General features: G+C 39.8%; 1 protein-coding gene and 1 non-coding gene across 2 annotated transcripts in view; one reads left to right on the top strand and one right to left on the bottom strand.

The window, feature by feature from the left end:
- ALG14 (ALG14 UDP-N-acetylglucosaminyltransferase subunit) overlaps positions 1–14,571 on the top strand; it is an 88,462-nt gene that overhangs the window by 56,851 nt on the left and 17,040 nt on the right. The window lies entirely within an intron of this gene.
- Positions 2,418–2,524, bottom strand: LOC116873495. Its single transcript, XR_004383824.1, has one exon. It is a non-coding gene; the product is annotated as a U6 spliceosomal RNA (small nuclear RNA).

Below are 14,571 nucleotides of genomic sequence, written 5' to 3'. Positions count from 1 at the left end.
GGACCTACAGTGATAAAGGTTATCACCCACAGTCCATAGTTTATATTATCTTTCACTGTTGGTGTTGTACATTCTGAGGGTTTTGACAAATGTATATGTCCAGCATTTTAATGTCATAACAGGATAGTTTCACTGCCTTAAACATCTTCTGTGCTCTGCTTATTTGTACTTAATCAGTATGTACCCATTCTTATGGGTTGTTTTATTTGCATTTCCCTACTGACATAGGATGTGGGACGTCTTTTCATATGCTTACTTGCCATCTATCTGTATTCTTTGATGAAGTGTCAGTTAAGATCTTTGGTCCATTTCTTCTTTTAAAAAAAAATTATTTATTTATTTGGGTGAGATGGCAGGGGACAGCACTAGCAGGTGGGGCAGAGGCAGAGGGAGAGAGAATCTCAAGCAGACTCCACTGAGTATGGAACCTGGTGCAGGGCTTGATCCCAGGACCCTGAGATCATGACCTGAGCTGAAACCAAGAGTTGGATGCTTAACCAACTACACCGCCCAGGCACCCCTGGCCCATTTCTTAATTGGTTTGTTTGTTTTCTTATTGATGAGTTTTAGAAGTTTTCTGTATATTTTGGCTACCAGTCCTTTACCAGATACATTTTTTGTAACTATTTTTCCCAGTTTCTGGCTTCTCTTTTCATTCTCTTAACAATGTCTTTTGAAGAACAGAATTTTTTTATTTTATTGAAGTCCATCTTATCAGTTATTTCTTTCATGGATCATACCTTTGTTGTTATCTCTAAAAAGTCACCAACAAACCCAAGGTCACATAGATTTTTCTCCAGTGTTATCTTCTAGGAATTTCATAGTTTTGCATTTTACATTTAGGTCTCTAATACATTTTGAGTTAGTTTTTATAAAGGGGTAAGATATGTATCAAGATTCATTTTTTTTACATGTGGATATCCAGTTGTTGAAAAGACTAGTTTTGCTCCATTGTGTTCCCTTTCCTCTTTGTCAGATACCAATTGATCCTATTTATGTGGCAATATTTCTGGCTCTCTGTTCTATTCTTTTAATCTGTGTATCTGTTCTTTCACCAATATCACACTGTCTCGATTACTGTAGTTTTATAGTAACTCTTGGAGATGGGTAGTGTTAGTCCTCCAATTTTGTTCTTCTTCAAGATTGTGATGGCTCTTCTCTATCTTTTGCCTATTTAAACTTTAAAATTGATTTGTTGATATCCATAAAATAATTTTCTGGGATTTTGGCTGGGATGCTTTGAATCTATAGATCAAATTGGGAAGAACAGACCTCTTGACAATATCAAATTGTCTTCTCCGTGAACATGGACTATTTCTCCATTTATTTATTCTCCTTTGACTTTGTTCATCAGAGTTTTGTAATTTTCTTCATATAGACAGGTGTGTACATGTTTTGTTAGATTTGCACCTAAGTATTTCATTGTTTAGGGCACTGATATAAATGATAGTGTGTTTTTAATTTCAAATGTCATTTGTTCAATAGGAAAATGATTGACGTTTGTATATTAACCTTGTATTTTGTAACCTTACTATGATCACTTATTCTAGGAATTTTTTGTTCGGTTCTTTCAGATATTTACATAGATCATCATGCCATCTGCAAAGACAGTTTTTTTATTTCTTCCCTCTTAATCCATACACCTTTTATTTCCTTATCTTATTACTTTGGCTCAGACTTCTATGACAGTATTGAAATAGAGCAATGAAAGGGGGCATCCCTGCCTTGTTCCTGATTTTAGGAACCTGCTAGCTGCAGGTTTCCTGTAGATATATATTTTTTAAGATTTTATTTATTTATTTTACAGAGAGAGAATAAGAGGGAGTACATGCAGGTGGTTGGGGTTGGGGAGTGGAGCAGAGGGAGAGGGGGAAGCAGGCTTCCCACTGAGCAGGGAGACCGATGTGGGGCTCGATCCCAGGACCCCAGGATCATGACCTGAGCCGAAGGTAGACGCTTAACTGACTGAGCCACTCAGGAGCCCTCTGTAGATATTTTTTATCACATTGAGGAAGTTCTTATCCCTTCTTTACTAAGTGCTTTTATCATGAATGGGTTTGGATTTTGTCAAATGCTTTTTCTCCATCAATATGATCATGTGATATTTCTTCTTTAGCCTGTTAATATGATACATTATATCATTTGGTTATCGAATGTTAGACAGCCTTGCATGCATGGGATAAATCCCACTTGATTATGGTGTATTACCATTTTTGAACATTGTTAGACTTGATTTACTAATATTTTATTGAGGACTTTTGCATCTATCTTCATGAGAGATAGTGGTCTGTAGTTTTTTCTTGTAATGTGTTTGGTTTTAGTATTAGGGTAATTCTGGTATCATAGAATAAGTTAGGAAGAATTCCTTCTACTTCTGTCCTCTAAAAGAGATTGCAGAAAATTGGTATAATTTCTTAAAAATAATGGTATACTTCATGAATTTCCATGTCATCCTGGCACAGGGGCCATGCTAATCATCTCTGTATTATTGCAGTTCTGGTGTATGTGCTGTCAAAGTGAGAATTTAAGGGGAAAAAAATGCATTTTCTTTTTTTTTTTTTTAAGATTTTATTTATTTATTTGACAGACAGAGACCACAAGTAGGCAGAGAGGCAGGCAGAGAGAGAGGAGGAAGCAGGCTCCCTGCTGAGCAGAGAGCCCGATGCCAGGCTCGATCCCAGGACCCTGAGATCATGACCTAAGCCGAAGGCAGAGGCTTTAACCCACTGAGCCACCCAAGCACCCCAAAAATGCATTTTCAACATTGAAAATGCTCTGAATTTCCCAGCATTACTTTCCACAATCTCTTTTGGCTTTTTTGGGTACAATTTCACTGTGTATCAATGATAAAGATGGCTGGATTTCAACTTTATACTTTAGTGGATTAAAGGTATATACTACAGTATAGACCAAGATACTCCTTAGGAGCAGGAATGGGGATGGTTGAGCGCAAGTCTAGACTGAGTCCGGTGTGTCTGATATTGGTAAATGAGTGGAATGAAGGTTTCACTTTAGATACATGCTTAATTTCATCTGCCTTTGGAAGTGGGGATATCCAGCAAGCCAGTGGCTGTACTGTCAAAGCTCAAAGAACAATCTGGGTTAAAACATTGATTTGGCAACAGTTGAAGGGGATGGTTATCTAAGAAGATATGAATGTTGGGAAAGTTTTCCTATGTAAAGTCCATTCCAGAAGATTAAGTTAAAAGCATTGGGAGGATTGATCTAGGAAGAAATGTAAGGCCAGAATGGCAGTGAAGGTGCAAGAGAAAATTGCTTATTAGAGACACTAACTACAAAATTACTGTTTTTTTTCCTCTTCGTGAATATTGAAGGTCATTCAAAGTTAAGACTTATAACTGCAAGTTTATTATTACTATTTCTGATTATCTGGCTTAATACTTTCAGATGCCCATTAAAGTCCAGAGACTATAATTTATAGCTTTTTATTTTGAAATCATTTAAAGATTACATAAAAGTTGCAAAAATATTAGAGAATTCCTATATATCATTCATCTAGCTTCCACTAGTGTTAGCACCTTACATAATCATAGTACAGTTATCACAACCAAGATATTAACACTGCTACAATACTATTAACTAAGTTACAGTCTTTATTTGGATCTTACCAGTTTTTTTCACCATTGTCCTTTTTCTGTTCCAGATCCAACCCAGGATACTACATTGCAGTTAGTTATCAGAGCTACTTAGTCCTCTACTTTGTGACATTTCTTCAGTCTTTCCTTGTCTTTCATAACCTTTACACTTTAGAAAGGTACTGATCAATTATTTTGCACACAAAAGAGGCTGCAGTTGTATGATCACATTCTGGGATTCATTCTTACACTATTTAGGAATGGAAGTTTTAGGTTTTCTAAAGACTATTCATCTTTGTGAAGATCCTGATGTTTACGTACAGCTGCAGTTATTGTGATGTCTTATTTCATGGGGATCTGTAGTTATTTGGAAATTCCTGTTTCCTCCTTTCCTACAAGGAAATGATGTATTGTCTGTCCTAGTTAGTACAGCGGTCTCTCTGTCTCCAGTAATGATATGTGGAGGATCAGGTGAGGAATAACTTACTGCCTATAATAGTTCCTAAGTTAATACATTTTTACTTTATAAGTCATTTTGAAAGCCTTATACAGGTTCCTCAAAATGTTAAACATAGAATTACTATATGATCCACCCAATTTCACTCCCAGGTATACCCAAAATAATTGAAAGCAGGGCCTCAAGCAGATACTTGTACACCAGTGTTCATAGATCAGTAGCCAAAAGGTGAAAATAACCCAAGTGTCTGTCAACAAGTAAATGGATAACAAAATGTGGTAGATACATGTAATAGACTATTATTCAGCCATAAAGGGGAATGAAATTCTAATATATGCTATAATATCTATAAACCTTGAAAACATTAAATGGCATAAGCCAGACAAAAAGGGAAAATATTGTATAATATTTTGATTAATATAATAATATAATACAATATAATATTGTATAATACTTATAATTCCCATATAATTCAGTTATGTAATTCATAGAGACAGAAAGTAGAATTGCACTTACCTGGGGCTGGGAGGAGGAGAAAAGGGGAGTTACTGTTTAATGAGTACAGAGGGTTTGGTTTTTTATTTGGCTTTTTTTTAGTATGGTAAAAAAATCTGGAGATGGTTAGTAGTGATGGTTGCCCAACATTGTAAATCTGCTTAATGCCACTGAATTGTACACTTAAAAATAGTTAAAAGGGTAAATTTTATGTTATATATGTTTTATGACAATTTTTAAAAAGTCTTAAATAACCTTGTTTTCTGTCCCCCCCCTCATTTGTTGAATTATTATAGTCTAGTATATATTTTTTTCATATTTCACAGATTAGATTTTTTTCTGAGAAACCTTAAATAGCATTATTATAGTAAAGCTGACATTGTAATAATTATATTTCATCTCTAATTAATTTGAAAAAGTCTTATCTCTTATTTATTTGAATGTGAGTAAGATAAATTCTGATACTGGTGATTAATTAGATGAAAATCAATAATATTAGAAACAGAAGCTTATTCTGACGAGAAATTCATTTTACTTGTTGGCTTGGGTTTTGTGATAAACATTCATATGAAGTTTAGCTTCCAAACGATCTACCTGCAAAATGTACTACCTCTGGTTCTCAGTCTCTTGACAGTATGCCTCAGATTCTCCAGAAGTGAAGAGTGCAGATACGTAGTTAAATGCAGGGAATAGGGACATGCAGATTAATGAGCTTCAGATTTGTCATACAATTTGCTAGCTTGTTGAGTGTCATGATGGGGAGCCCCGACAGAACAGCATGGAAGAGGGAAGATGTAATTCTCAAAAGAAGTTCGGAATGCTGGGCAATACAAAGATAGATGTCTGCTATATTGGGCCAATTCATTAACTCACTAAATAAATATTTATTGAGCATCTGGTACATGCTAAGCACTGTTCTAAGGGCTTAGGATATACCAAGTAACAGACAGATGTCCCTGTTCTCGTAGTTTACCTTCAAGGTGGTCTGGCCAGCTGCCAAAGCATGTTGGAACTTAAGCAGCCAGTAGAAGTGACATAAACTGCTTAGACTTCTGAAGCTAATCTGTCCCCTATTTCTTGGTCAGTCACTTGAGGCCATTGTATTAATAGTGTATAGCAAGCTAGTATTTGAGCCCTAGTTATGCCTTATAGAGTTCTGCTGTGGCCTCCAAGGTTTCAGACCAGTGTGTCACTGTGGTTCAAGGGTCTCTAGCATCTAGAATGGGAAGATGAACTGGCACTGTTTCAGCCCCAGGACACAGCCTATTAGCAAGAGCCAGTCAAGTTATCGCAGGGTTTCAGTGTTGGACCAAAATACTATGAAAATCTGGAACTTAGATGGAGGTATCCAGACAGTGAGACTCAAACTGAGGTTCATTGGATACACAGGAATGCAGGGGCTTTCCATACACACACATCAGATCCATGCTTAAGGCAGAAATTCTAACTCTGCTTTACAGGCCTAGCCCCTGGAAAGGGTGGCTGGCGTACCCACCAGTCTTGGTTAGATTGACTTGGGACATGGGCAGGGCCCAGTGTGTTAAGAGAAAAATGTCTTCAGATAAGAAATGACTATAGAATGGCAATAAGCACACACTATCAGCAAACGAGAATAATTGTTAGTGTCTATTAACTAGACTCACATTTTCATTTAATCCTCAGAACAAAAATAAACTAGGGGAAAAAGGCACTGAGATCCGAACTGTAGATGCAAGTATTAAAAATTCAGATTTAACTTGCTTAAACAAACAAAAAAAATTCAATATTGGCAATACAGTGATGATTAAGACAGATCCTCTCCTGCTCCTTTCTCCATCCTGATCACACTATGTGGAGTGATAACACTTCCCCCTTTGGGGATATTAGGAGATATCGTTATTGTTTCAGTTCTGGAAATCACATTTAGTTCTAGGCACCGCACTCTTAAAAGGCCACTGACAAATTGGAACATATTCAGAGGAAAATGACCCAAATGGTGAGGGAATATGAAACCAAGCTGTATGGGAAACAGTTGAGGAGGTAGGGAGATTTTAGCCTGAAGAAGAGATTAACCAGAGAGTATTATAGAGACCACAGTTTTTAGATTCTGGAAAAGATACTACATAGGCTAGTAATTTGTCATTCTCTACCTACTGGAGCCTCCCAGAACAAGGGCCACTGTGGAGAAGATACATCAAAAAGAACTTGATAAAAAATCAAGGGCCATGCCAAAAGGAATGGACACCATTGGAGGCAGATCCCAAGCCCCACATCCCTGGAGCTGTTTGTTCTAGCAGAGGACGTCAGTCAGTATCTGCCCACATTACACTTTTTCCGTGGGTCTTTCCAGATCCCCCATGGCCAATAACATCTCTTTCCCTTGCTCTCCCTTTGTATTTATTACCTCTCTGAGATGCTGCCGTGATTTGCCTTGTATTTTAATTCCATTTATATATGTCTTATCTCTCACCAGTGATTCTCAGCCCTTTCAACATAATGTATCCTTTATATAACAAATATTTTATAACATGGCCTTTCCTATCCTGAACTGAAACTCATGGTTAATAAAACCCTCCTCTGCATCGCAGAATTCCAAAAATGCAATATAATGCCCTAGTTGTAACACAAAAGGAAATAAAAAGAAAGTAATTAGTAATCACATTACCTGTTTTACAGTATCTCCAGGCATGACCACACTAGAAGACACAGTGAGGTAGATAGATTAGAATGCAGAGTCACCATGATTAGGACAGCCATAATGCACACTGACACAGGTGCACTGTATGGGCTACTCGAAAATTGTGAGTGCCTTTGCTACCAGTCATGAAATTATCCTTTTTCTTTTCTTTCTTTTTTTAAATTTATAACTTTTTTAGTTTAAAATATATATATAACAGGGGTGCCTGGGTGGCTCAATCAGTTAAATGTCTGACTTTGGCTCAGGTCATGATTTCAAGGTCTTGGGATTGAGCCCCACATCACATCGGGCTCCCCACTCAGCGAGGAGTCTGCTTCTCTCTCTCCCTCTGCCCCTCCCCCTGCTTGTATTCTCTCTGTATCTCAAATAAATAAATAAATCTTTAACTATATATATATATACAAATATACATATATAACATAAAATTGACCATATTAACCATTTTTAAGTAGACAATTCTGTGCATTAAGTACATTCATGTTGTTGTATAACCATCACAACTCTCCATCTCCAGAACTTTTCAACTCCCCAATTTGTGATGTAATTTTCCTAAATAGTGAACAGCTAGCTCTTGGTAAAGGTCCAGACAGAACAAAGTATAGTCTTTGCTCAGTTTCCATGGTATTTCTATTTGGGAACATTCAATATGTATATGAAGCATGCAAAAGAATATTATCCATCTTTCTATGTGAAAGAGAATTAGGTTCTAAGCTCCAGTAATTATAAATGGAATATCACCTATACAGACATCCAGTGGGGCACAGGATAGTGCTTTGCTGTATTAAACAATCCCAAATATTACAGAATATCTGTTTCCATGGCACTTGTCCACTAAGCACAAATAGAGTCCGCCACCCCTGTCACTGTCACAACCAGAAATGATCCTATTAGTGCCCCAATATATTGTCACCATTAAGAACTGACTACACAGCGCATAAACTCCAGGAAGGCAAGACCAGTTTTGTTCTCTTATAACCTCTTTAGTACCTGCTACAAAAGGCACTCAGTGTTTGTTAAAGTTGAGAATGCTGTAGAGAAGATGCCCAGATATCCTTCAAGTGTCTCTAACTCAGCTTTTCTAAAACTGAACTAAGGTGTCATCTTCTCTACCCCCACTGCCAGCCTGTCTTACCTCCATCGTTGTCAGTCTTTATAACAATCGAAAAGGCGAACAACTGTGGACTCCCATCCCTCACTGCACACATTCAGCCAGTCACCAGATCATTTTGCCTCTGCCTTTCTTGACTGGCCTCAATTTCCCCTACTCCAGCCTCCCTTTATGTCTTCACCCAGGCTATTATAATAGCCTTGTTTCCCACCCTGTACTCTGCCCCCTTCAAATACACGGGGAACTCTGGGCACTCCACACATACCCCAGGCCCTCCATGCTTTGGTCGTATAGCTTCCTGTGCCTAGAACAGTGTTACCTTTTTCACCTAGAAAACAATACCTCATGCATCAAGACCTGGCTTAAATGCCTCCTCTTCAGCTCCCAGACTAGAGGCAGAATTACTCAGTCTGTGTCTCTGTTCATATCTCTGTTGTGGCATTTCTTGCATTAAACTGTATTTGTCCACATGCCCACGGTCTCTGCCAAACTGAGTTCCTTGAGTAGAGGTTAATTGCTCCGGCTTTGGAGACAATGGCTAGAGTTTGAATGCCACATAATTTAGTCATTCCGTGGTCCTGGGAAAAATCCTTGATCTCTTGAAGCCCCAGTTTTCTTATTTGTAAAATGGGAATAATGTAAGGCTCATAACACATTTAAGATAAAGCTTGAAATGTTAATAACCATTATCATTGGCTTTGTATCTGTCCAGCACCCCCAAGTAAGCATAATAAAGAAGATGCTTACCAGCTGTTTTGAATGAAGGAAAGAAAGAACTGCTATTGTCAAATTCTAGACTGTATTATTTAGTCACAAAAGCGGATGTTCTCTTTGGCAGTTGTAGCCAATTTTGTCGTGAATAAATTTAACCATGGAAAATATTTTTTTTGAAAGTGATCTATTTTCCTAACTTTTTTAGGTGCATTAAAAAGGATTCATTCTGAAACAGTAATGTGCAAACTCTTGGGTTTGTCAAATCTATACCCACTGTGGAAAACTGCCTAAAAACTCCCGTGTTTGAGATTCTGACTTCTATCTTTCAAAATGTGAAGTGTGGGGAATGTCAGCTTCCTCTTACTTACCTGGGATGGTGAAGAACAGCAAAGCACCACTGGTTTGGTGAGCTGATCTCAGTAATTTACCCTCAATTAAAAATATATAGCCTTATTTAGCTTATGGTTCAATTGTTTCCTTGCTTTAAGAAGCCTTTCTTTTATATGTCTCAAGTGCCGCTTGCAATATAAAACTAAATCCTAAATTTTAAAAACTTCCATAGCTAATACTCTGCTAAATGTTTAAAGCCTGACATTTAATCTGCGTGAACTGAAGCTCTCTGATTTCACTGTTTGCAGCTAGTAAATGTCACTCTAAACATTGTTGCTTTCACTCACACTTAAGCCTTTCATCTGCAGTGGGGGCAGAGTGTCAGAGAATTCTTTGTGTGCCACTCTAGCAAGGGGAAAAAAAGACTCAGCCCGGCCTTTAAACAGAGTGAAAAAAACTACTTGGAAGGCAAAGACGACCCTGTTTTTATATGGTGTTTGTGAACACACAATCCTGACTTCTACCAGATACTCTTAAAAAGCAACTATATTAGCTCAGTTTGAACAGGGTCCCCACTGAGCTCATACATGGTTGCCAGCCAGACAGCTCCCCACTCTCTTGTGACTGGAGGGGTCTGGGAGGGTAGGGGGAAAGGGGAAGGAGATGTTGTCATTACTTAAATTTCACTTTTGCCTGCAGGAGGAATCTTGTCATCTTCTGGCTCCCCAAACTATTTTCAACCTGGGTGTTTTATTTCTTAGTTCCTGAAGGCTATTGGCACACAGATCAGCTCTCACTTTTCATCATCTTGACATGAAATGGAAAATCAGTTTGTGGCTCTTTTCATAGCCCGTGATTTACTCCTATTCTTTTATCTGTCTCCCCTTTATGTTCTTTGATTGGACATATTTTTATTTCCCGTGTCTGCAGCCTTTTGTTCTGCTGGGATCTCTCTGGCCGTTCTTCCTTCGCCTGCCTCCTTCCTGGCCCCCAGCCTGCCAAATCCCTGTTGGGCCTTCATTCTCTGGGTCCCCAGTCCCTTGCCCTGCCCCTTTTGTGGGCTTGCTGCTTCCTGCTCCGCTGCCAGCCTCCCCTCCCTATCTGTTCCATACCCTGCGGGACACATCTTCGGGGCTTCTCCAGATCTTCCAGGTCCCTCTTCTTTTTGTACCTACAGGGCTCAGTCATTCGTGGCCCCTGCCATAGCCAGCAGCAAGCAGACATGCTGAGCTCATCCCTGCCCACTGTTGCGGACAGATTATCAGCTAAAGTCTTAGGCATACATGGATGTTTACGGTGGTTGATGCCGGTGCTTCCAGTTTCCCGGCAGCCATACAGAAGCATGAATTGAAACCTGGAAATAGAACATTCTACAGGAGGCACTGGAGTGGAATTTTAGGAAACCGTGGGCTTTTCTATCAGACATAGATTCAAGCTTCTATTCTGTTGCTTATTAGCTTTGTGGCCTTGGACAAATTCATTCATTCATTTAACAAATAGTTATTGAGGGCCTATCATGTGTCTTGTGTTTAGCTTTTAGGGAGCCAGTTAATGGCCCTCTGTCTTCCCCTTTAATGTTCACAACCAATTGAGAAAATGACATAGGAAGGAAAATACTAGCTTTATCGGGTGATAAAAGCCAGATTGGAGGATGTGGCTTTTATATGTGGCCACTATGGGTTCACTAAATCTTCTCCCCTGAATTAGACTTCAGGCTTGCCTCTCTTTTCTACTCAGCACACAAGCCAGGGTAAAGGACAGATATGGAAGATGGATAGGCTGGAAGAGAGTGAAAAAGCCCATGGGCCTGCCAGGACCGAGCATCCTGAGTCTGTTCTAAATTCACTGCCCAGGCAAGCCACAACTCCTCCGCAGGGAAGGGTTGAGTGAGAAGACAGAAGAAGACACTTCGCTCTTGCCTCCAGGGAAACCGGAGGGGTGCAATTTCCCCCTCAACTGTGAGCATTACACTTCATCCGTGATTACCATAGTAGGCAAAATAAATCTTTCCGGTCTGTTTCTTCACCTGTAAAATACAGACAATGATACCTCTCTCTCTTATTGTGGCTCTGGTAACTAAAATGAAATGTGACTATTTACAAAGAATATGAGGACCCGTTAACTGTCTTTCTTCGGTCAGGACCAGCCTGAAGTAGAATTGGTCATTCAGTGGTCTGATTTGTCTTTGTTGCCCCCTCTCGCTTCTCTTCCTGGGCCCTCATTTGGTCATTTTATCCCCCTCCTCATTCCTGTCTAAAAAAAAAAATAAATAGGAATACTAGTCCCCAAGTTTTGATTTCCAGTAAGCACACTGGCCAAATCTTTTCTAATCCTGGCTTGTGTGTTAAACACACACACACACACACATACACACACACACACACAACTCATTAATTTCGACAAAGAAAGCATTTAGAACAATTAAGTCTACTTTAGAACCACAAAACTGGCTGTACCTGAAGGGTCCCTGAAAGACAATACGTGGCAACGAACAGGTATCATTACATGGGAAATGTGTGGCTTGATTCCTCACAGTTATTTTTGTTATATTAACTTGAGCGATGCTCATGAGTTTCTCTATTCCTGTAGAAAATAATCCAGGTGAGCCTTAAAAGGACGGTGATAAAGGGAAACAATACAGATAGGGAGTTTTAGGAAAGAACTTTTAGGGTATTTGGACTTAATGTTGGGGGCAGCAGGAAGCCCTTGACGATAAGTGATAACACGATCAGGTTTGTATGAGGAAAAAGTCTCATGACAGCACTGTGGAGAGTGGAGTGGAGGAGGAGGGGAGCCTGGAAAAGCAGGTAGGAGGCTCTGAGTGAACCAGCTGAGAGGCTCACCCCCCGGTAGTGGAGATCAAGGGTGGGGCCAGATTGAAGAGTCTTTAGAAATAGAATTAGCAGGGTTGGGGTGAGAATGTGGACAGAGAAATATATCAGACACTGTTTCTTAAAGTTAAAAAGGTAGCGCCTGGGTGGCTCAGTTGGTTATACATCTGCCTTTGGCTCAGGGTCCTGGGCTCCAGCCCTGCATCTGGCTCCCTGCTCAGTGGGGAGTCTACTTCTCCCTCTGCCCCTCCCATCTTGTTCACTGGAGCTCTCTTTCTCTCTCTCTCTCTCTCAAATAAATAAAATCTTTTATATGTGTGTGTGTACATAAAGTTAAAACAAAAAGATTTCAAATGGTAGTGCTGCCACAGGCCCTTCCCCAGCAGGATTAGAGGGTTAACATGAGGAATCCAACATGAGAAAACAGTTGGAGTCAAAAGAGAGAGAGAGTTGGCCAGTAAGAGGGGGAAGACCGCTTCCCCAGGAGGGAGCCAGAGAGGGAACCCCCTTGCAGGTCAGAGCGGCAGGGTGTGGTATAACATAGGGATTTGCCTTCCACTGACTGCAAAGAGGGAAAAAAAGGAAGACAGGAAAAAAGGAATTCTCTGTGTTAGGGACATTTTTGGGGCATGTGCTTTCTAGAGTGTGAGGAGGTCGTAGACTCTTCTGTCTCATACACAATTATGTCTAACCAGTTTTTTCAAAAAACAGATCTTGAAGAAGTACTTAATCAGATACTTAGCCAGATGTTGTTGGTATTGTGGCTATATCTTTATTTTCTTGTGCTTTTTAATTGCATTCTTCTTTTGCCTAAAATTGCCTGGGTTAGAAAGAATTTTAGGCCCTGGGACAGGCTCTCTCCTTGTAGTCTGTTTTCAATAGGATGCTATAAGAACTTTTGGATTTAAAAACAAAGATATAAAAACTGTGAATAAGAAAAGAGCAGTGAATACTCTTGCAAAGGGGAAGGGGGGAAGGGGAATGATTTTATGACTTTAGAACAGTCCACGATGTTCTTCTCTCACCCTTTTATATCTATATATTGTCTAAAGATTTTTTTACTGATGGAACATAATAGCACTCAGGGCCCTTGTAGCAGAGCATTATTGGGCATATCAATGGTGAACACACACTTTAAGTTTTATAAGCAATTACATAAGGCAATGAAAAAAAAATAATTTCCTCTGTTTAAAGACTAAAACGTTTCTGTTAGTTTCATAGTACTGGAGTGGATAGTTTTTAACTAATGACATGTTATAAAAAGTTTTTGTTTTTCTTTGTAGAAGCAATGACAAAGCCATTGTTGTTTTCTCGTAGGGTTTTTTGAGGCATTTTTATGATGTTAAACCCCCCAACCACCACCACCACCGGAGACCCAACAGTGAATCAGCAATCGCTGTCAGCTCCCCCTAAGACTGGTTTTGTGCGGAGTGCGTGAAAGGAGCTGAGTGCAGCGCCGTGTTTGTAGATCGAAGGCTCCCTGATGATTCGTTCATCTTCCCAGGCCCTACCCCCGCCCCGTGCCAAGAAAGATGCCAGGCATCATTATAATTCCTTATACGTGTTAACTCACTTAATCCTTACAACAACCCTATGACTTAGTTACCATTTTCTAACCCCATTTTGTGACTAAGAAAACTGGGACATAAGGAAAAAAATTGACTTGCCCAAAGTTTGATGGTCACTAAGTGGCAGAGATAGGATTCAAACCCAAATAGTTAGAAACTGCAGCATCTGCCCTGTAATCATTATACTGTGCTACCCACTCAGCTCAGGACGTTACTGTTGAGTTTGTGAAAAAAAATTTCCTAATAAAGACAATCAGGTGAGACAGCCCAGAGTGATGGGCCAGTGGTAGCTCTCAGAACTACAACAGGGGGCGGGATGCCTGGATGGTTCAGTTGGTTAAGTATCTGCCTTTAGCTCAAGTCATGATCCCAGAGGCCTGGACCGAGCTCCACATCGGGCTTCCTGCCCTGCGGGAGCCTGCTTCACCCTCTCCCTGCTACTCCCCCTGCTTATACTCTCTCTCTCTGTGCCAAATAAATAAATAAAATCTTAAAAAATAAAACAATAACAGGGATTTTAACATACTTGATTATAATTAACATCAAATTTAAAGTTAGCATCTGTCACGTGTGTGAGTGCCTTGCTCTAGGTCTCTAGAATTCCCCTTGCCAACATCTTCCCCAACCAGAAATTGCCCCGGTTTTGTTTTTGGACCCTGCAGTCTGTTTGAAAGACTCAAGCCACAGTGAGCTGGCAGGGGAAGCCGAATGGGCTGGACAATCAGTGGGGGCAGGAGTCAGGAACAACAATGAAGGAGTGGCATTAAAGGCTGCGCGGCGCTTATTCTCCCTGGA

The sequence above is a fragment of the Lontra canadensis genome, unplaced genomic scaffold, assembly GCF_010015895.1.
Source record: "Lontra canadensis isolate GAN:19392208 unplaced genomic scaffold, GSC_riverotter_1.0 scaffold33, whole genome shotgun sequence".
Taxonomy (NCBI): domain Eukaryota; kingdom Metazoa; phylum Chordata; class Mammalia; order Carnivora; family Mustelidae; genus Lontra; species Lontra canadensis.
Note: the sequence above shows the minus strand (reverse complement) of the source record. Positions and strands in the feature narration are given on the sequence as shown.